The 24,187-nt window shown below is 38.9% G+C and overlaps 1 pseudogene; it reads left to right on the plus strand.

Moving 5' to 3' along the window:
• LOC105944121 overlaps positions 1-23,700 on the plus strand; it is a 36,397-nt pseudogene extending 12,697 nt beyond the window's left edge.
• The last annotated feature ends 487 nt before the right edge of the window (positions 23,701-24,187 follow it).

Raw genomic sequence — 24,187 nt, forward strand, 5'->3', positions numbered from 1 at the left:
ATTTGAGAGCGACAGACACAGAGAGAAAGACAGATAGAGGGAGAGAGAGAGAATGGGTGTGCCAGGGCCTCCAGCCACTGCAAATGAACTCCAGATGCGTGCGCCCCCTTGTGCATCTGGCGAACGTGGGACCTGGGGAACTGAGCCTCGAACCGGGGTCCTTAGGCTTCACAGGCAAGTGCTTAACCGCTAAGCCATCTCTCCAGTCCTATTTTTAATTTTTTTGTGAGTCAGCCTCGTTATCTTTTGGGGTGGCTTCCAATCTCACAATGCTGAGTGCCCGCCTCAGTCCCTCTTTGCTGAGCTGTGCAGCTGTACCTCTGATCTGCTCTGCTGGCCACACTAGTACTGGGGGCTGGATGCTGCAGGCTCGCCCTTCTGATGGTGGGGACGGGAGAGTTCAGAACTTCTGGAGTTTCTTGCACTTTCAGTAGCTCTTCAGTTGATCTCAGCTGTCTTTCCTTCAGATTTCTTAACTGTGCAAGAAGGCTGATGGAGTCGAAACATGTGTTGCTTGGTCTCTGCTGCAGCTGCCTGGTGTGCCTTGCGGGATGGCACCAGGGCGGTGCGCAGATCACGGCAGCAAGAGCCTCAGTGGGACTCCGCCGGGTTTCCTCCTATCTGATGGGTCTTGGTCTCTCCGGCTTCTCCGCTATGTCCAATAATAACCTGTACTCTTTCACCTTCCAGAAGAAGAGTGCATTTTGCTGGGGTTTTGCTTAAATCCCTCCCTAGGCTGTTTGGTGTGGCTCCTAAGCCGCCGTCTTACCTGGAAATCTCTCAAGTTTCTCCTTTTTAATTTTTAATTTTTATTCTGGTGGTCTTCTGTTCATTTCTGGTCTGGGACTCACTACAAGTATTATTTCTCATTCCTTAGACAGAGATCAAGTTGCCTGCTGAATGTTAGCAATGACAGAACAGTTAAAAATGATTTTTCTTGAATCATTATTCCATTTGGGAATTGGTTAAGTATGTATATATATGGCAGGCAAAATTCTAAGAGGAGACTGAGAAATGTTCTTCTTGTGTACCTGATGGCTACCCCACCTTCTGCCTAAGTGAGCGTGGGATGACCACAGGGGTAAGGACTTACTACATTAGGCTCCACAATGTGGCCATGCTTATGAGCTAGTCACTTCACTGACTAGTTTACATTGTGTATGACTCCATTAGAGTAGGCTGGAGGGAGAATCTCCTGCTGGATTGGGGGGACTCAACTATTATGTTGTGAAAGGGCCACATGCCACATAGATAAGACTTGAAGTTATGATCTAGTTTTCAAGAGTGATCCTTGCTAGTCACTCACTGACAAATAAGAATTCAAAATCTGCAATAACAAAGAGTTGAATTCTTAAGCACAGTGAATGGTCTAGGAAGACATTCCTGCTTCTAAATGCACAGCTCAGGCTGCAGAGATGGCCTAGTGGTTAAGTGCTTGCCTGTGAAGCCTAAGGACCCCGGTTCGAGGCTCGGTTCCCCAGGTCCCACGTTAGCTAGATGCACAAGGGGGCGCACGAGTCTGGAGTTGGTTTGCAGAGGCTGGAAGCCCTGGCACGCCCATTCTCTCTCTCTCCCTCTATCTGTCTTTCTCTCTGTGTCTGTCGCTCTCAAATAAATAAATAATTAACTAAATGCACAGCTCACCTGGTACTTCTGTCTGAGGTCCACAAGACCCCAGCAGAGAAACCAGCAGTACCATGTCTTGCTCTGCTGAAACTATTAAATAAGAAAGACTGATTTTGCAAAGTAAAATGGGTTGTTATGATTTACTCCACAGGAAAAAAATAGAATGTAACTTACTAGGTAGTTGACTATGTATCAAGATTAAAATGGTGAAGAATATAGATTTGAATTTTGTCCTATTGCATTTATGGTATAGAGATCAAAGGGAGCATTAATGCAGAGTGTTTCCACAATAAAATAGAAAGAGATTGTCAGAAGAGAAGATCATTTGCCTGGTGTGGGCAAGAAAAGTTTTCCAGGGAAGGACAAAGCTTACAAGGAGAACATTTAGGGCTGGAGAGATGGTGTAGTGGCTAAGGTACTTACCAGCAAGAGCAAAGGACCCAGGTTCCATTCCTCAGTACCCATGCAAGCCAGATGCACAAGGAGTTCATTTTCAGTGGCTGAAGGTCCGAACAGTACTGTTCTCTCTCTCTCTTCCTGTCTCTCTCTCAAATAAATAAATAAAATATTTTTTGCTCAAATTTAAAAAAAAATTATTCATTTTACAGAGACAGATAGGGAGAGAAAAAGGGAAAGAGAGACAGAAGGGGAATGCCAGGTTCTCCAGCCACTGCAAATGAACTCCAGATATGTGTGCCCCCTTGTGCATCTGGCTAATGTGGGTCCTGGGGAATTGAGCCTCAAACCAGGGTCCTTAGGCTTCACAGGCAAGTGCTTAACTGCTAAGCCATCTCTCCAGGCCTAAAATATTTTTTTTAAAGGGGATGTTTAGTAGTTTGAGCTATGAATGTAAGAGCAGTATAAGAAAAGTGGAGGGATTATTCTAAAGAGGGAAGAAAAGGTTTTGTCTGGAGAAGAGTAATCTCCCAGTGTATTTTGTGAATTCTCAAATACTAGCTGTAGCTGCAGAGGATATGTTGAGAAATTAGGCAACAAGCAGAGTCTGGTTCACAAAGGCTCCAAATACCATGTTTGGACTTTCTGCAGAGGGTAGTGTGTGTGAGGGAAGGGTCAGTGGGTGGTTCAAAGCAGAAGACTGGCAGCTCCTGATTGCCCTCTTTGCCACCTGCATTAGCTCCTCAAGGCTGAATCAGAGAGACTTGTTAAGGGGCAAAGCAAGAGTCTGGATGACGATTATACAATGGGAACCAGAGAGTTGGTGGGCAGCTTAGCATAAAGACATTTGGAGCGTTTCACATCTCTGCAGTATGGGTATTGAGCTGTCTTAGCTTCTGCCATGAAAGATGGGATGGCTTATACAGGCAGAGCTAAAGATGTAAAACTTCACTTTCCTCCCAAACCTTTGAAAACATAAATTATGTGACCAGCATGTCTAGAATCAAAGATTCTATCATGTGCTCTTCTTATCGACCCCAATGGAGAGAACTACAATAACAACAAAACCCTCTGACTTTCCACAGGTCAACAGTAGACATTGTTTTTGTAGGAGAAAGTGCTACCAGAAGAGTGGTCACTCACAGCTGTTTATTGATCCTCCCAGGGACTGAGGAAATGATAAAATGCTCTGACCTTTTTAGCCTTATTGCATTCCCCTGGCATTTTGATGCAGAGCAATTAGTCACTTCTCTTTCTACAGTAATAGCAGTTCCAAATACTGATCGAGCTCCCTAATTAGAAGATCATACTTGTGGATGGGAAAGCGGATGGCCACAGACAAGGCAGAGTAAGATAAATTTGATGCTTTCTGTAGTGGCTATGCCAGAGCGAGCTGAAGAGGGTCATTGAAAAGGAGCTTAAAATGATTTTTGGCTTGTAAATGGTGTGGGCGTTGTAATGGATCCATTTTTTTTTTTGTTAATAATTCAAGTGCCAAGGTAAATGGTAATTTTTTATGGTAGCACAGGAGATGGAAACACTTAGGCTATTGGTTAATTGATTAAAACAAGTAATTCTTTTGTCATTTGAGAAAGATATACGATGGATGCTACCAGTTTTTGTTTTTTGTTTTTGTTCCACTATAGATACAATATGAGCACTTATTCTTATCCCTGGAATAGGATTTAGACTGATTCTCTATAGTCCTGAATAGCAAATTGTTGTAGCCTTGAGCCTCTTATATAGCTATTTTGGTAAATGACAGAGGCGAAGCCTCCGACAAGCACATCAGAAATAAGAGTTGGTTTGACAGCTAGGAAAGGCTTTGATCATGTGATAACTGAGTCAATGGGAAGAAACCTAAGGTTAGAGAGCTATATTTCTATCAATTATGTTGCTCTATAAATCAGGAGAATTGGAAAAAGAGTGGAGAGAGTGCCTTTAAGCTTCCTGCCAGATGGATTTTCAGGCAAACACCTCAGCTGCATTTCAGCATTCTGTCTGTGAGCTGGCAAAGTCTCAGTAGCAGCAGTCAGGTGTGCAGGTGTGATGTGGAAGACTTGACAGTCCCTCATCTTTTTACAGTCTATAGTGGGGACTACATTTTTTTAATGTTTTTGTTTATTTTTATTTATTTGAGAAGGACAGACAAAGAGAGAAAGAGGCAGATACATAAAGAGAGAGAGAGAGAGAGAGACAGAGAGAGAGAGAGAGAGAGAGAGAGAGAAAGAGAGAGAGAGAGAGAGGGAGAGAGAGAATGGGCATGCCAGGGCTTCTAGTCAATGTAAATGAATTCCAGATGCCTGCGCCCCTTGTGCATCTGGCAAACGTTGGTCCTGGGAAATCGAGCCTCGAACCGAGGTTCTTAGGCTTCACAGGCAAACACTTAACCACTAAGTCATCTCTCCAGCCCAGGGACTACATTTTTGTGATGATATTCTTATGAAAATTGAACAAAACATATAAGGCTATTCTACTTACAAGCCCTCCCTTCTGCAAATCCAATTTAAAAACCTATAGTCACTTTCAAACATGCTTTAATGAACAATCTTCAAATGGCCATCACCCTCTGATAAAGGCTATCAGTGAGAATTCTGAACCGCCCCCCAAAATCAAATGTATGTTCTTTCCAAGGGATTATCTCTTGAACTAAGGTCCCAGGGGTATTTTCTCTCTGAAATAAAAATAGCCAGGGGCTGATAAAATGGCCCTTTAACGAGCCTATCAAAGCGATGGCATAGAAGCCTCTTTTTTCAATTTTCCTGGATGAGTGGATTCATTAAACCCAAGCTTCAAAGTCTAAGTAATATCCCAGGGACAATTCATCTTATGAGATTTCAACACCCAGATCAACCTATGTAAACTGCCCATAAGCATTTTCACTGTGGAATGCCAAGCTGTTAAATACCTGGTTTTCTGATATGTATGAACCACTGGCTGCTCACGGACCACTGGCAAAACTGGGGAGGAATTTATTCTAAGATGCCACGCATGATAATCCCTGGACATTTGTAAACTGTCTAAATGAAGTCCTTCACTCGTCCCATGTCCAGCCTTTGTTTAATGAGTGTAACTAGTAAAGTAAGAGACTGCACAGTAGAATTCATATAAAAGAGGACCAACTTTGTAAAATACTCTCATGTGCACTGCACCAAATAGACCATTTTACTGACTCTTTACCTCAGTGGATACGTTTTGAAATATTGTCTTACATTGCTATTGTATCTCCTACCTGAACTCACGGAACTATCATGGTGGGATATCCTTTGATAAGTAGAAAAAGATTAAATGCACGAGGCTTTGGATCAAGTAGAAATGCATTTTGTTAGAAATAACAAAACCCCAACCATGGTGATTAAAGAAAATATGTTTCCATTTTTATCCCGTGATGTGTTATGCAGACACTAATGACAGCTGGCATTGAAGACTGTTAGCTTACCATCAATTGTTTTCTCAAAATTTTGGAGTGTAGAAGTCTAAAGTGAAGATATCAGCAAGACTGGTTTCTTCAAAAGCCTCTCTTTATGTCTTGGAATGACCATTGTCTTTGTGTCTTTATATTATCTTTGCTATGAATGTGTCTTTCTCTTCATATTCTTATATTTACTAGAGTGTGCCCCAGTGGCCTGATTTTACTCTTCAGGCAATATCTTCAAGTGTAGCCAGACTTTGATATACCAGACGTCGAGCTTCACCAGCAGAACTTCAAGGGGAAACAGTCCAGCCCATGACACCAAAACCCCTACAGCAACCTGGGTATCCGTGGCAGGAGCCCCGCTTGTCAGCAGTCTCACTGCCCAGAGGAGAAACACACGACCATTTCTGAATGCATCTCTTTGGTACCCACTGCCGATCTAGGAAGGTGACAACCAATTTTCTATGTTTAATTCAGCTCATTGTCCATTGCCTGGGATTTGGCACTCTGTGTCCTTGAACAAAATTTAGTTGTTTTTGGAAGTTAGAAGTTTAGAGGATGATTATGTTTTATGTAAAGTAGAAACTATGCCCTAGGGATAAGAAAGAGAGACAAACAAGAATCAGGGAATGTTAACTTTATGAATTTGCTTAGTTTTAGTCTGCTTCTGGTTCAGGGGAGCAGCTGGGGACAACAGTAAACACAGTTGTAGAGCTTAGGGTTTCTACTATTTCATTTCCTTCTCTGCGTTGTCACACTGACCCTATCTGATTTGCTGCTCTGTGTCAATGCTCAGAAGAGCATTGGCTGTCCGTGTGGCTTAACATTGGTGTCAATTGTGAGTAATCTTGAACTCTGTTTTGAAGAATTCCATTTGAAAGTTTGTGCTACAATGAAAGGCTTTGCCCACAATGTGAGGAACTTTAGGCCCCGTTGAGCAAATCCAGAGGCTTAGTGTCAAGTCATCCCTTTCAATGACCCAGATGTTCAATCTATATTACATCATGATATTAGAGTTCTATTGCTATTAAAATATTACCATAAATTTATTAACTTGAAATAACAGAAAAGTATATTGTGGGCTTGCCTGGGTTCTCTGCTTAGGGTTTTATAAGGCTAAAGTTAAAATATTAACCTGGATGCATTCTTCACTGGTTGTCGACAGGAATCACTTCCTGGGCTGAAGGACTGAGGGCTGCACTGTCATCCTGGCTGCTGCTTAGCCCTTGGACTTGGAGGCCGTTCTTAGGTCCTTGTCAGCTGGTCACTTCTACCTTAAAGCCAGTGTGACTCTCCTTTGGCTTCAATTTTGATTTCTCCTTCTACTACCATCCAGAGAAATTGCTGTGCTTTTAGAGGATTTATGTGATTAGATTTGCTAAGATTATCTCCTTAAATTAAGGTCAGGTAATTACCTAAATTATATATGAAAAAAATCCTTTTTATGTAGATATTATGTAATAATTTATGTAGATAACATAATTGGAGGAGTCATACCTGGGGCAGATCATTGAGAGGGTTTCCTAAAGTTCTGCTCACTAGTCATCTCTGGCTGAGAGAAATCTAGTGACAGGATAGATTAATTTTCCTATTGGGATGGGCCTTTTGAGATAATCAAGCAGCATGGTAGAGGAGGGAAGGGACATAGCATAGAACTTTAAGCTTTGTGAAAATGGGAATGGGACCACGTATCTTTTGTTTACTCTTTTGGTCTCAATATGTAACCTAATAAAATGATATAGCTAACAGTCTACATTTGTTAAATGAATGGATGGTAAGATTTTGTGTCATTGAACTTTAGTGTGATAAGCAAATATCTTGCAATCTTATTTACTGTTAAAAAGAAACATTTTAGTCTTAATTACTTTGATTTTGCATTTTCTTCTGATGGCTCTTGGTAAAGGAACGTAAGTCATTGTGGACAAGGAAATCAAAACCTCTTTGAGATGGACATAGTCTCAGGAATGCTCCTTGGCCTGCTTCGTGTCAGTGGGATGGGAAAGTTTGGTCCCTGTACTGAGAGGTGTAGCAAGCTCACACAACAAATGATAACGATGCACAGTTCTAGCCCAGGGAAAGGGCGGCATAGTGAATGTCAATGAAAGCATCATAACTGTCCACACTTCCTTGCCAAGTAATTGTCTCTGCCCCTATGTTGGCAGGCTCTCTCAAGGTATGCACAAGAAGGAGAATACTTTGGTGGGTAAGAATAGCTCATGAGGTTTTCTTACCCTGCTGGTCTGAGGTCCAGATTCCTGGAGTCCTCTTACAGCTGTTTGTGGATTCACATAACAGGCATCAATGAGGCAAAGAAGATGGGCAATGGAGAGAACCCTTTGACCTACTTATTGAAACTCCTAGGAGTCTTCCATTCTTCATTTTGATTCCAGAAAAGTAGTTTTAGAGATGCCAGATACCATGACCCCATCCACAAATTTTACATCGGTAGTCTGATTTCTTATTTAAATATACTTCACACAACCTATTTATAATAATAACATTATTTTTTTTACCTCCCAAAGTATGTGCCATTTTGTTAAGAAAGTGTGTAGATAACCTAATTTATTTTTTCTAAAAGTATTTATCTTTCTCCTTCTCATATCCAGGCAATATTAGGCTTAAATTATGGCAACATATAGTGAAAAATATTGTCCTGTCACTTTTAATGCCTGATCATTCCTCGGACTTAGAGGAAAAGTTACAGAAATAACATTTTTTGTCAATAGACTACTAACATTGTATTATACTTGGGTAGTGTGATTTATGGAAAATTACTTAGCTATTATTCTTTAGTGGAAGCCAAATGAATAATGAGAACTGGTAATTTGTCTTATTTTTTCATGGATTTTTTAGCAGTATCTATGTCCTTGGGACCATTTTCACAAACGTTGCACTTTATTGTTTCCTGAGCTAAAACCAATAGGCGGCTCTTAAAAAAAAAAAAATGTTTAAGATTTGATAGAGGACTGAGGGTTGTCTGAGTTAGGCACCCATAAAGGTGAGCAGGCAGAAACACATCCATCTGTGTATTTTTTCCAGTCATGCAAGCTCAAACAATGGCTGATTTCCTTCCATTCTCTGTGTAGTTTCTGAAGTACCCAAACACCAGCAGCTGTTCTATGCAGTACAAAGCTCAGTGCCAGCCTTACAGCTCTCCTTTATTCTCAGTTCCCCATTTTCATAAGCCCCTTGGTTCTATAGGGAAAATTAAATCCCATCATTATTTTGTGAGCAACGGTAGGTTATTCTGTTAGCTGACATTATGTTATTTGGAGAGATGGCTTAGCAGTTAAGTTGCTTGCCTGTGAAGTCTAAGGACCCAGGTTCAAATCTCCAGTACCCACATTAGCCAGATGCTCATGGCGGCACATGAGTCTGGAGTTTGTTTTCAGTGGCTGGAAGCCCTGGTGTGCCTCTTTTCTCTCTCTTTCTCTCTCTTAAGTCATATTTAAACACTATCCCCAAATCTTTAATAAATAAAAAAAAATTCATGGGGTAGAAGGAGAAATACTGTTTGGGTATCAAGATAGTCAACTCTGGATCTGGGTGATAGCTTAGTCACTAGAAGGCTTACCATGTTAGCAAGAGGACTTGAGTTTGATCCCCAATACCCATGTAAATCCCATGGGTGGGGCACGCACCTATAATACCAGCACTGGGGAGACAGAGATAGGAGGATCACTGCTGGAGCTCTCTGGTGAGTTTCAGGGCAAGGCAGGACTGTGCTTCAAAGAGAGATGGATGATGGTGTGCCTGAGGATGCCCCTTGAGATTGTCCTCTGGCCCCCACATGCATGCATGTGCATGTGCACCCCTCACACTTGTGAAAACAAAGCAAGGAATTCAGCTCTTGTTCTCTTTCCAGGCTATATAGCATAGACTGATGATGTCACGGTCACCTCCAGGATGAAAGAAAGTGGTCAGTGATTGCTCCTCTTCTAAGATTCCCTGTCTCCTGGCCTCTCAACTTTTCTTACCCTGAAGGACATTGAGCTAAATGGTAAAGGAAGACTGAACTATGTAAGGAGTTTATATGGCCGACATAGAATAGCAGTTTACTACTTTTCTTATTGCTCATAATCAAAAATCATACCTTCTAGACTTTCACACCATTGGCTATGAGTCAGGAAATCCAGAAAGCAGCATGTAAGCAAAAATGCCATCCTGTAGGACTATCCTGTTAGTGATGCTTCAGCAGTTGCCTGGAGACAGGCATGTTGATCTTGTAAATGATGTTGACTTTATTCAGAAACTAATGCCTGTGTGCTTAATTCACAGGAAACCGTCTGAGCTTGCACTAGAGTGAGGCTGTTACAACTGTTGTTCAGACTCTTAACCAGTTGTCTTACTGACCATCCAGCTCAGGGTTCCCTTTTCTTCTCTGGTGCATCTCATTGGGATCATTGCAACTTCCTGTAATCCTACATTTCATTGTTTCTATTTAGTAGCTCTCACCCTCCTTCCTTATAACCAATCAACTTTATTAAACCATGACTGAAAAAAATATAAATGCATTTAAGGTATGCAGTATGATGTTTTTGTACACGTAGACATTGTGGAATGATTCCTATAGTCAGGCTAACTGACAAATCCATCCCTTCACCTAGTTACAATTTGTTTCTGGTGAGATACTTATGATTAAATCTCTGAGCACATTTAGTATTTGTTATCACACATTCCATGTATTTTCTGTAACTGTAGTAACATCGGGTCTCCAGACTCTACCCACGACTAAATACTTACCTGAACTAACATCTCCCCACTTCCCTGCTTCCCCAGCCTTTGGTAAGCACTGCTGTACTTTCCTTATTTGAGCTAGACTTCTATGGATTCCACCTACAATAACATGAAACATTTTTCTTTGTGGGTATAGCTAATTTTTAACATAATGTCCAAAAAAATTCCAATTTGTATTGAGGTTTGTCAGTGTATCTGAAAGTTTTTTCATTCCACCAAGGGTTATTTTTCCAACTTCAAAATCTTGAATTACTTTCTCTTATATTTGATGTAAGAAAATAATACCTGTATTGAGAATATTTTAAGCTTCAATAAGTCATATTCACTTAATTCTTTGGTAAAATTTGGGATGTGCTTTTATGTTTACTGTTAAATGATTGAAGGTAATTGATTGATAATAGATCTAATTTTGATGACATATTTACCTAAATGAAATCTTACCTGATTATCTTTTGAAATGATTTTCTTGTAGTTTCACTGAGAATAAGTTTCATCGGGTCTAAAACTCACTGCTCTCCCTCGTCTTCTTTCTCTTCCTCTTCCTGGTTTCCTGCTCTTCTTAGTTGAAGCATTCAATCTGGCATTAAAAAATAGTACATTAGGCTATACAATGTTTGTTATCTTATTTTGTTTGAAAGTTTTATCAGCCATTGTGCTAGTGTGTGTGTATTTATTTGCTTTTACCATTATCCCTGCTTCACTGAGGAGACCACTGTTCATTCCGCAAGTCAAGTCTTTTGTCCCCAATTTATCATGTTAAATAATTATTAGAACTAAAATTCAAAACTACAAATTTAATTTTTTGTTCTCTATGGCTGGCAAAAGATCCTGTTTTATTTGTTTCATATAGATTTGGCCAGTGACTATCATCATTGCTTGACACGTTTTATTTAATGATTTGCTGTTATTTTGTTGGTTGTGTCTTACATTTTGGGGTTTACTGATTTCTAAGACAGGAGAGAATTAAATCTTCCATTTTCAGAGGCATTATTGTTTAGAGGTCTTATTGTGAACTGACTGAAACTGTGGGAATATTTTCTCAAATTTCCACTTTTGAATTCACCAGTAGCCACCCCTACACTTTAGGAAATTCCATGATAAAAAGGTGCTGTATGAGTAGAGAGGGAAGTAATTACTGTCAGATGAATGGGTTATGTTTAGTCATAAAAGCAAAGCACACCTAAACATAATGGCAGACAATTTGATTGACAGATTTCTGTGCACACGTGTACACTGTGCACATTCTTTAAGGTATTTTGTTTTACTTATTTATTTGACAGAGAAAGAAGGAGAGAGAGAGAGAATGGGTGCATCAGGGCCACCAGCCACTGCAAGTGAACTCCAGACGCATGTACCCCCTTGTGCATCTTGCTTACATGGGTCCTGGGAAATCAAACCTGGGTCCTTTGGCTTTGCAGGCAAATGCTTTAACCACTAAGCAATACTTCCAGCCCCATTGTGTACAATTTAATGTAAAATATTTTGTATGGTTGAATTATAACACTTAGGAATTATGGATTTTTGTCATTTTTATTTTCTCTAGCTTATATCGCTATGTTTCTTCTTCCTGTAACTACTCAATAGTAAAATGTTTATTACAATATTCCATGATGAAAACATTTTATATTCATAACATATGGCTCTAGTTCACATAAAGTCAGGAGAAAGAGAACACATAAAGATGTATTTACCCCTGTCATTTTTAATCAGGAAGCAAAATAAATGAAGAAGTGAAAAACAACTACTTGGAATGAAAGGAGGTTATTTAAGTGAAAAGGATAAACACTCATCTCATGAATAAAATTAAAATGCATATCTGGTGATTAGAGATGCATATCTCTTCTCCATAAGTAAGCATACGCATATTATCAGACAAGAAATGGATCACAGTTGCTTGAGTTCTCTGTATTCAGACATGTTATCTTTTCTCTGTTTCATGTGTTGTCATAGCAACAATTGACATCATATGGCTTGACTCAGCTACTTGGCAACCAAAGAGAAAAGAAATGTTCTGTTTCTATAATCTACTGCAAGAGATGATATCTTTAGATTGTGCAATAGTAAGAGGTGGATATACATCTACTGTGTTTCCATTTGTGATTGCAACAGATTCAATAATTACCTACTACAGGCTAGAGATTGCCTAGTGGTTAAAGGTGCCAGCTTGCAAAGTCTGATGGCCTGGGCTCAATTCCCCAATGCCCACATAAATCCAGATGCAAAAAGTGTCATGTGCATCTGGAGTTCATTTGATGTGGTAAGAGGCCCTGACATGCCTATTCATTCATTCTTTCTTTCTCTCTCCTCAAATAAATAAATTAATATTTTAAAACATAATTACCTATTAGATCCAGGACAGTTGCCTTTTGGGGGTTTGTGCATTAATTTTTAAGTGAAAAATAGAACTGCTTAAAGAATATTCACAATATGTTGTAGAAAACATAATTCAGATTGCCTTTTCAATAGTTACTTATCCAAAGAAAATTAGAAATGAGCAAGGACAAAGAATAACAGATTTTTGGACAAATAAATATTGTAAGAACATATATAATTGATCTCTTTTTTTCTAAATTTTTCTGTTTTATAACACTCTTTAATCATACTGAGATAGATCTGTTCCATGCCAGATATGCTTATAAAATTATTTACTAACTCAGGAAGGGACAAACAGTATTTTTTTTTCAATGAGTATTGAGTACCTGTATTGGTATTCTTTGAAGTAGCATAGTAATGGAATTGTTAAAATTTTCAGTAAAAAGTTTATGTATTTTTCTATATGGGTTGTGTTGAAAAAAAAATCAGAAATTTTGCTGAATTAAATCACAAGCAAGACTTTATGTTTTTGTGGTCTTGGACAGACCTAGGACCGAAACACCAACACTAAGCCTACAAATAATAAATTTAAATTATTACTTAGTGCGGTTCCAGCTATTAAGTTTCTAGTTGCCGAGGGACATGGTTGTAGATGTCCGGTATTTCAAGTGACTTCCACTCAGCAGGGTGTGCAGACATGACAAATAGCTCCATTGTCTGCAGGGAATAGCACCCGTGCTGCGGTGTCCTTACCTGGGAGAAGACATGGAAAATGCACCTTCTAGGTTGTTCAAATTATTTTTTACACAATTATATTTCTTGATTTATTAAGGAAGCACAGTGCTTAATAATATGAAGATTGAATCAATAGAAGACACAGTTATGAAAGGAAAGATAACTCAGTGATAACTAGAAAGAGCAATCTAGAATTCATCCTGAGTGACATTCACATAGCCTACACATCATTAGTACCTTGTCTTACCCACTCTATACATGGACTCTTGCCTTTGAACCTGCGTTTAACAATACAGTGTAATGGTCCTGGTAGCGATTTCTGGGATATTCTTACTAAAACTTATCATTTTCATTCTATTTAATGAATATAGATATGTGTGGTCAATCCATCCCTTCCACATCACCATTTTCATTATATTTTCACTCTTCTAGTTATCTACCTCATTCAGATGATTGGAGTTGGCATTGGAAATGATCTTAAAGAAAATATTCAGCTATTATAGTGCTGTCTGTCTCAGTTCAATCATTTATTTGTTAAGTGCAATGCATTTCAAAATGCTGTATTAGATTAGCTTAACATTAAATGACCAGAACTCAGGAAAAAACATCACCCTACGTCAATACAACACACTGCTATTCACATTTGAAAAGTGATTTAGTACCTGCAAGTCTTAGTTTCCCATCTACAAATTTGAAATATTGGAGGTCACAGTATTGATCTTGGCTTAAAGTCTAGGTCTCAGTTTATGAAACTGGCTTTGAAGCTTGAAGCAAATCAGAAGTTAGGCTGAAAGCATAGCCAAAACAAAATCTTATTTCTTGAATTTCTCTGTATTATCCCAGAGAATGGGCTCTCATTATTTTCCTACTATTGCTTTCCTTTCGACATTTAGCTAACGATGAGGCTCAGGTAATTGTAGCATTTTCCCATATCAATGTAAAGATGAGCTTCCCCCAACTCTATGTTCAAGTCTTATTTGGCCTCATAGATTACTGCATTAAGACCAACGACACACTTTGGTACTCGTGTCTATTAGATTATAATGTCAAATAACCACAGGATTCAGCCCAGATCCTGGCCCTGCTCTCCCCCATTGCTCTGAGTCCTTAAATTTCCCAACATGTAACATCTCCTCCCTGTCTAATATTAGAAATTGCTTTAAGGATAATGTGTGTGTTAATAATAATAACAATGATAATAATAAACATTAAAAATAATAAAAATACTAAAAAAAATGAAATCCCATTTGAGCTTCTCAAACCTTCTTTCCAGACTCTTTGGAAAGAAAAGTCCAGAAACAAAATATGAATGCCACACTTGTCACTCTCAATGTTACACCCTCCATTGGAAAATAAACAAGAGACCTGGTGAAAAAAATTAGGTTATTAATTCATTCAACATTGTTAAAAAACTATGGAAAAATAAAGTTATATGATAGTACCAGAATGGATAACATTTCTATCAGCATTGTACATATTATAAAGTTGATAAAATACCCCTCTAATTTTTATTTTTATTCTAGACTAAGATACATGCTTTGTAGATGTTATTTTATAAATACAGACATCGAGGCTGAGAACTTAATTCTAATGTAATGATTTCAAACCTAAATAACTCAAGGGACAAATAATCCAACCAAATATATTAGAGATTTGTTGCCATTTAAGAGAAGACATTACTGCAATGATAGCACTTGTGTTATAATTAAGTTTCCTAATTAGTGGCAAAATGTGAATTTCTTTGACTGCAGTGTAAATTTTCAACAAGTAGAATTAATTTCAAATAAAGAAATCACAGATTTTCTTGTTAAAAATGTTTTACTGACAATTTTGATACCTTTATATATTATATTTTGATCATAATTCCTTCCCATAACATCCTATTGTCTCTATTGCTATCCCACTGAACCACTTATTTCAAAGTAGGCCCTTTTTAACTTTGGTGTCTTTTTCTCTTTTCTCCACTACTCATGATGGAAGGTTGATAGGCCAAATATTGTGCAGGTAAAAAGAGTTGCTATGTGGTCATACATACAACAACCCCTTCATGTCTGAAAGAGCCTGACAAAGCACTCCTCCCGGTTTTCTGGCTCATATGTTCTTTCTGTCTCCTCTTCTATATTGTTTGCTGAGCCTTGAAGAGGGAGTCCTATTTCAATGACAACATATTCTCAGCCCTATGATGAGTTTTGAATCTTTCCAGTAATTAGTGCAGACCTCAAAAAGATGCTTCTCTGACCAAAAGTGTGAGTAGCACTAATTAATGGAAATTAAACAGAAATATTTAAAGAGAAATTTGATGAGTACAACCTATTCATTTAAAGAACAGTAGCTTTCCTCCTAAGGCAAATGACCTCCTAAACCATAGGCTTTACACAAGGTTGCTAGTCTCAGCCATGAATTTCCTCCCATGTAATGGTCATCAAATCAAAACAGAGAGCAGCTGGTTACCCCCACACTATTGCATGAGCGGCATATCTTGCCTGGCTGGTCAGTTGTATAGCTAGTTTGCAGGATCCATTGCTGGGTGACTGTTGATGATTTTTCTCTCACAGTAGTTAGCTAGTACCACTTTTTTTTTTTTTTTTTTTTTGGTATTTTCAAAGATAGGGTCTCACTCTAACCCAGGCTGACCTGGAATTCACTATGCAGTCTCAGGGTGGCCTCAAACTCACAGTGATTCTCCTACCTCTGCCTCCTGAGTGCTCAGATTAAAGGCGTGTGCCACCACGCCCGGCGCCAGAACCACTTTTAACCACTGTGACAGTTATCCAGCAGTTAGTGGGCTTCCAGTTCAATTCCACATGAGTTCTCAGTGTCCTGCAACCAAAGTATGTGGTGTCTTTGCCAATAAGATCATCAACCAAAAGCAGTGGCAATAGCCTCTATTGTTGCGGGAGATGCTGGGACTTCCCTGGCCAACAACTAAACTGGGAATTATACCACTCCCATCACTAGAATTTTTCTACAATAACCTAGAGAGAGGCATCATTGACCCATATAGGGTACTTTTACTCAAACTGACTTCTTTAAAACTTCCATAGTTTTAACTAGCTAACAAAAATTAGGTTTTTATATGGCTTTTCATAAATCTTTAGATTTTGCTAACTCTTCTTGACTCCATTTTCTCCTGCACCTCAAGCTCTTACCCATACTAAAATTTAACTATCCCAGTTTATTATCCCCTCTTCTTTAGACTTACCCTGACACTGCTCATAGAGCCTTTCAAACACTCTTGCTCCAATTTACATACAAATTTAATAATCCAAAGCTATGGTCCACATAAGAGAGAACATGTGATGTTTGTCTTTCTTTTTTTTTTTTAAATTTTTTATTTATTTATTTGAGAGCGACAGACACAGAGAGAAAGACAGATAGAGGGAGAGAGAGAGAATGGGCGCGCCAGGGCTTCCAGCCTCTGCAAACAAACTCCAGACGCGTGCGCCCCCTTGTGCATCTGGCTAACGTGGGACCTGGGGAACCAAGCCTTGAACCAGGGTCCTTAGGCTTCACAGGCAAGCGCTTAACCGCTAAGCCATCTCTCCAGCCCTGATGTTTGTCTTTCTGAACCTGACTTATCTCAGCATAATGTTTTTCAGATCTTTCTACTTTTCTGAAACTTATAATTTTATCTTTATTTATAGCTTAATAAAAGCCCATTGTGTACATGTTCTACATTTTTACTATTCAGTAATCAATAAATGGTCATCTTGGTTGATTCCATGCATTAGCTGCTATGGACAGTGCTACAATAAACATGGCAAGTATCTCCGTAGTAAAGCAGAAGGTCCTCAGCGTATCTGCCTGTAAATGCTATAGGTGGGTCATGTTGTACTTCTAGCTTTAGCTTTTTGAGAACTATCCACACTGACTGTAATAATGGCTGCACTCCCAACAACAATCAATAAGGGCTCTTCTTTCCTCATAACTTCTTTTGAATTTATTAGTATTTGATTTCTTTCTTTGTTTCTTTGTCTCTTTGTTTCGTTCTTTGTTTCTTTGCTTCTTTCTTTCTTTCTTTCTTTCTTTCTTTCTTTCTTTCTTTCTTTCTTTCTTTCTTTCTTTCTTTCTTTCTTTCTTCTTTCTTGAGGTAGGGTCTCATTTTAGCCAGGCTGACCTGGTATTCATTATGGAGTCTCAGGGTGGCCTCAAACTCACAACAATCCTACCTCTGCCTCCCAAGTGCTAGGATTAAAGGCATGTACCACTATGCCCGACAGTATTTGATTTCTTGGTGACAGCTCTTTTTCTGAATGGAGTGAGATGGAGTGGAGTGGAATCACAAAGTATTTTTTATTTGATTTTCCATGGTGGCTAAGGATGTTGCACACTTTATTTGTTGGCTATTTGTATTTCTTCTTTGAGAACTCTCTGTTTAGTTCTATCACCCAGTTTGATTATGTTGTCTCATTTCTTATTATTTAGTATACTTGGAAACCATAGACTTTCTATTCTCAAAGGAAAAAAATAGTCTATTGAAAACTGCTAGTATTTTTTATTAAACTATTTTACTATAGGACTAGCCATTGTTAGCCATTTCTAAAAAGATATCTCTGTATATATTCATGTATATAATCTATCTACCTATGTATTGTATCATCTATTTCTACTTTAGTAAAAATTGAAGATAAATTTTATCAAAATAGTTATTAGGAAAAGTGTGCTTTTAATTTTTATAGAAAAATGAGTCAATAGGATATATATATATATATATATATATATATATATATATATGTATATGGATTATAATTAGAAGAGTTGAAATAAAGCTATTAATGATGACAGAATTTATGAAAAGATAACTATAAAAGTAATACCTTTTAAAATATTTCTGTACTGATCTAGAGGTTAAGACCTGATTACTGAAGACACCGCAAGCTGTGGTCACAGCACACTGCGAAATCAAGCTAGAACTGAGATGGAGGCCATTTCCCTGCCAGCTAACTTAAAAGTGCTAAAAGCACTAAGTGAACTGTTAGGGATATTTTACCATCAAACAACCTTCTAGCTGGGGATCGTGGCACATGTCTTTAATTCTAGGACATGGTAGGCAGAGGTAGGAGAGTTGCTGTGAGTTCAAGGCCAGCCCGAGACTACAGAATGAGATCCAAGTCAGCCTGGGGTAGAGTGAGACCCTACCTCAGAAAAAAGAACATCAAAAAAACAATAGCCTTCTAAATATTTATATTTACACTTATTGTTTAATGTTCTTCACCAATCCTGGTTAGAGAACCTTCTTTTTGCAGATGTTGACTAATACCAGAAATATCTTGGAGACCCAAGATTCATGTAAATGATGAGAATACGAGAAATCCTAGTGATTTGAATTGGATGAGCTATCTCTATCAGAAATCCTAGTGATTTGAATTGGATGAGCTATCTCTATCACACCCATCAATGATCAGGGAACATTACAGAAGAAATGATGGATTGCTATTGTCCCCGTGAGCTAGTTAGCCTGCTCTATCAAAGCTGGTGGTAGATTCTGAGGAGACTCAAACTCTGCAAAGTAGAAAATGTGAGGCTGTGTAAAGCTCAACACTAAATGAGACATTTGTATCATGCCCTTGAAGGTGGGTTCTTCGTAGATTTTAGATATTAGTCCTCTGTCTGTGGTATAGTTAGTGAAGATTTCTCCCATTCTGTGTGTAGTCTGTTGATATGACATGTTTGGCTGCACGAAAGCTTTTAAACATCATGAGATCCCACTTGTTGAGTGATTGCTTAATTTCCTGGGCTACTAGGGTAGCCTTTCATCAGTCTTATATCATAGAGGGTTCCACCTTTTAGTTCTTCCTGGCAATTAAGATAGGATGGTAAGTAGAAGAACAGATTAAGGGGGGTGAAAAGGCCTAACTGAGGTCAGGGGAAGAGATTGAGTAAAGGAAAGGTGGAGGGAGAGTTAATAAAAATCTATGAGAATATAAATAAGTCATATGAAAACCTGCTTTTTTTGGATGATGGAACACACAGGAGCCATATATTGTTAGTAGAAAATTTTCAGTGCCAAGGATGCTATATCTTCCAGTGAGTTGTTGGCCAGGGAAGTCCCTGATGCCCCCAAAACATTACAGGCCATTGCTGAGGCCCTTGTTTTTCCACCAGGAATATATAGTAAGACCCTACTGCTAAAGACTCCACATACTTGGGCTGTAAGGACACTGAGAAACCTTGCTGGAGCTAAGCTGAAAACCTCCTCCATGAAGACCAGCTGACAGAAAGCTGGAAAAAGCCATGCTGCATGCAGTTCAATGGGAGAGAGAGAATTCATGAGTGAAGATATCCAAAAGTGAACACTGCAAGCCTTATATTTGGCCAGCCAGGCCAAATGAGCCAACGGGTATAGTAGTGGCACATCTTTTATGAGGGAAAACAACCACCCTCTAATTTGACTGGAGGCCTACTCCATGGGAGGGAATACAACCCTGATACTGAAAACCTACAACATGGGTATTCATGAAGCCTAGGGGTATAATGTCTGCTGCTGCCTGGCTAAATGTATATGCTATGCTCATCAAACTGCCCAATAAGCACTTCTCTTAGTGTTTATATCTATATATTAATGCTACTCTCACCTTTGGTTAGAAAACTTTCTCTTTTCACATTGCAATGACTTTGGGATGACTCAGAAGGTATCGTGGTACTGAGAAGAAGTGACTGAGGAGTGCTCAGCACTAAAATATCTCAATCACAACTTCCATGGTTCAGGGTCCATTGCAGAAGAGGTGGCAGAAAGACTGTAAGAGTCAAAGGAAGGGTAGGACTCATTACAAAGTGCTCCTCCACACACAAAATGGCCTGGATATCCATGACCTCACAGTGCCTGACACTACCTATACAAGATCATCATAACAGGAAGAAAAGATCAAAAGATCATGACATTAAAGTACAAGAAACTAGCCGGGGGTGGTGGTGCACGCCTTTAATCCCAGCACTCGGGAGGCAGAGGTAGGAGGATCGCTGTGAGTTCGAGGCCACCCTGAATCTCCATAGTGAATTCCAGGTCAGCCTGGGCTAGAATGAGACCCTACCTCGAAAAACCAAAAACAAAAAAAAAAAACTAAAGTACAAGAAACTGGGACTTGAGAGATGGCTTAGCAGTTAAGTGCTTGCCTATGAAGCAAGGACCCTGGTTCACGGCTTGATTCCATAGGACCCATGTAAATCAGATGCACAAGGTTGCACACATGCATCTGGAGTTCATTTGCGGTGGCTGGAGGCCCTGGTGTGCACATTCTCTATCTGCCTCTTTCTCTGTCTGTCTATTAGTCTCAAATAAATAAATAAAAATAAACAAAAAAAGAGACTTATTGATTGAGAGGGAGAGAGGATATGATGGAGAGTGGAGTGTCAAAGGGAAAGCTGGGGGGAGGGACGGAATTACCATGGGATATTGTTTACAATTATGGAAGTTGTCAATAAAAAATAAATAAATAAAAGTTTCAGGTCTTAGGTTGAGGTCTTTATCTGCAGTTGATTTTTTTGTGAATGTGAGAAGAGTGGGTCTATTTTCACTTTTCTACATGTGGTTATCCAATTTGATTAGTATCATTTGTTGAAGATGCTTGTCCTTTCTCCAATGTACATTGTTGGCTCTTTTGTCAAAGATCAAGTATTTGTGGTTGCTTGAAATCAGGGCTGGGTCTTCTGTCCCATTGGTCTGTATGTCTGTTTTTCTGTCAGTGCCATATTTTTGTCACTATGGCTTTGTAGTATAGCTGTGGACCGAGGATGGTGATACCTCCAGAGGTGTTTCTTTTGCTGAAGTATTTTTGGATATCTGACTGAGGCCTTCTGCCATTCCATATAAATTTTTATACTATGTTTCTCTATCTCTGTGAAGAATGATGCTGGGATTTTTTACTGCTATTGTGTTGAATCTGTAAATTGCTTCAGTGGTTGGTGAGCCAAAGGGGACGGTAACATGATCGAATATAATATGGTCATATATTAAAGTTCCCAATAAGAATAAAATTAAAAAACAAAATACTGCTATACAGACCATGTATACTTTTCCTGGTCATTATTCCCTATGCAATATAATAAAACAACCATTTACTTAACATTTATATTATATATAATAATCATTCAATGAATATAGGAGTATATGCATAGATGATATCCAAAATTGCATTATATCATTTTATGTAAGGGACTTGAACATCCATGACTTTTACTATCCATGGAGGATTCTAGAACCATTCCACCAGGGATACTGAGGAGTAACTGTACATGGATAAGCATATACACATTAAATATGATAAGATAAATGTCTTAATATGGTTAGTGGACATAAAGAGCTGTTTATAAGAAGTTGGAGTGGTTCTGGAAGACATCAAGTAGATGTCATCTGAATCAGCCAAAACAGTAGGATCCTAAAATATGATGTCTTTAAAAACTATAATATTTATGATTCTGACATTAGCAATCTAGACATAGGCTAGTAGGAATTGCTCATCTCTGTATAGATGATGATACCTGGAGAGCCACGGCTTGTGTAGTTAAAAGGCAAGGCGGGCTGAGCAGGCTGGGACTGTCTCTTCACAAGGTGCTAGATGGGCTCATTAATGCCTGGGGCTTTAGAAATATTACACAAGGACTCTCTTTTCTTATCTTTTGGCATTTTTATTTCCAGTTAGATAGTGAAAACGTCATTATTTTGTAACTGCCATCCCAGATGGCCCAAACAGAAGCCATAAATTCTTCTATGTCCAAGAATCAAACATCCTATAGTTTAATTTTGTTCCCAATTTTGAGTTAAAGCAAGTCATAGTCAGACTGAATCAAGGAGAGGGAGAAATGACAGCAGTCGTGACAGAGATGAACTCTGAAGAGGACTGGCAGGAAGAAGGGCGAGCATGGTGTCACAATTCTGGAAATAATCTGTTCTTGTTCTCTTCTGTCATGATTTTAAGAGTTTTTCTTGACTTTCTTGTAGTTTAGTGTTATACTAGAACCCATTCAGTCTAAGAAGTAACCCTATTGGATGGTCACCCTGATTGACAGATATCTTATAATAAATATGCATTGTTCTTTATGCCAATATAATAAAGTAGTGTAAAATATTGACAGGGTACTAGAGACATGGCTTAGTGGTGAAGGTGCTTGCCTGTGAAGCCTGTGGACCCAGGTTCAATTCCCTAGAAGCCACATAAGCCAGATGCACATGGTGGCTCATGCATCTGGAGTTTGTTCACAGTGGCTAGAGACCCTAGTGTACCCATTGTCTTTCTGTCTATCCACCTCTCTTTCTCTCTTTCTCTCAAATAAATAAATAAAAATAATATAGTTTAAAAATGTTGACAGAAAGCCTATCATATGCTGCTAGCTCGTGTGATTGGATAAGTCAAGAAGTCTCTTTTAGATTATTTCTTTATAAATAGAAGTGAGGGGGAAAGGCTGGAGAGATGGCTTAGCTGTTAAGGTGCTTGCCTGCAAAGCTAGAGTATCCTGGTTTGACTCTCTCCAGGACCCATAAGCCAGATGCACCAGGGGCCACATGCATCTGCTGTTCGACTGCAGTGGCTGGAGACCCTGGCATGCTTGCGCGTCCTTTCTCTCTCTCTTTCTCTCTCTGCTTCTTTCTCCCTCTCAAATAAATAAATAAATATGTATTTTTTTTAAAGTGAGGAAAAAAGAAATCAATTATATCTAGAGTCATACTAAGCATTGACTATAAAATATAAGTCCTGGGCTGGAGAGAGTGCCTGGTGGTTAAAGTGCTTGCCTGAAAAACATAAATTCATCCTGTACCAAAAAGCCTGGCATAGAGCTCAATCAACTTATTCACATATTACAGGTAACAGAACAAAGATAAAGTTTGAAATGAGAGTGACATAAATGAAAATAAATGATCTGATTAAATGTAATTTTGTGAAAAGTAAGCATTTGGAATATCTTCTTTTAAATTCATTTATAGATTGGCAAAAGTGGAAGTAAATGCATTATATTAAGTTTATATTAAGCTGGAGAAAAATATGCACTCATAGAATATTTCTCTATTAACAATGTTTTATAGCATAATGGCATTAGAAAAGAGCATTTATCCATTCTTTAAAGGATTAGAAGATGGAGCCTTGTGGGCCTCTTGTCGGCCACCTTGGCTCCTGTGCAGGCCTGCTGGGAACAGCCTTTCTAAAAGGGAGAAGTGTCTGGAAGGCTCTGGGGCAAGGCCGGTTTTGCTGGCTAGTAGCTGGGTCTCCTGAACCAAAGGGAGCACATGGCTCTTCTTAAAACCGAAGGTGTTTATGCCCAAGATGAAAATGAATTCTACTGGGCAAGAGTTGGGCTTATATGGACAAATCATAAAACAACACAGTGATTCCTGGTTGCAAATGTAGCAATACAAGAGCCATCTGGGGGAAGGTAACTAGGACTCCTGGAAACAGTGGCATGGTTCCAGCCAATTCTGAAGCAACCTTCCTGCCAAGGCCAGTGGACACCGAATCCGTGTGATGCTGGACCCTTCAAGGATTTAAGGACAGTAAGTAAAGGTGTATTTGTGCTCTTGTTAAAACAAACAAACAAAGAAACAAACAACAGAAGGACTCTGGAGAGATGGCTTAGCGGTTAAGGCGCTTGCCTGCAAAGCCTAAAGACCTAGGTTTGATTTTCCAGTACCCACATAAGCAAGATGCACAAGGTGGTGCAGGCATCTGGAATTTGTTTGCAGTGGATGGACGCACTGGCACCCCATTCTCTCTCTCTCTCTGTCTGTCTGTCTGTCTGTCTGTCTCCTTCTCTCTCATAAATAAATAAATAATGTGGTTTTTTTTTTTAATGATTAGAAGTGTGTCAGGCCCTAGAAGGGGCAAGCAGGATCATGCCTCAGGAACAGCAGAGTCTTTACTCAGGAAGATGATTGCTAATGGTGGTGTCATCCTCCAGAGTTATTGGAGCTCTTTGACGTTAATAATTCCTGTGTTAAACAGGGATGAGAACTCAACTCTTAGGAAATTTAACCAT

Source organism: Jaculus jaculus, chromosome 18, assembly GCF_020740685.1.
Source record: "Jaculus jaculus isolate mJacJac1 chromosome 18, mJacJac1.mat.Y.cur, whole genome shotgun sequence".
Taxonomy (NCBI): domain Eukaryota; kingdom Metazoa; phylum Chordata; class Mammalia; order Rodentia; family Dipodidae; genus Jaculus; species Jaculus jaculus.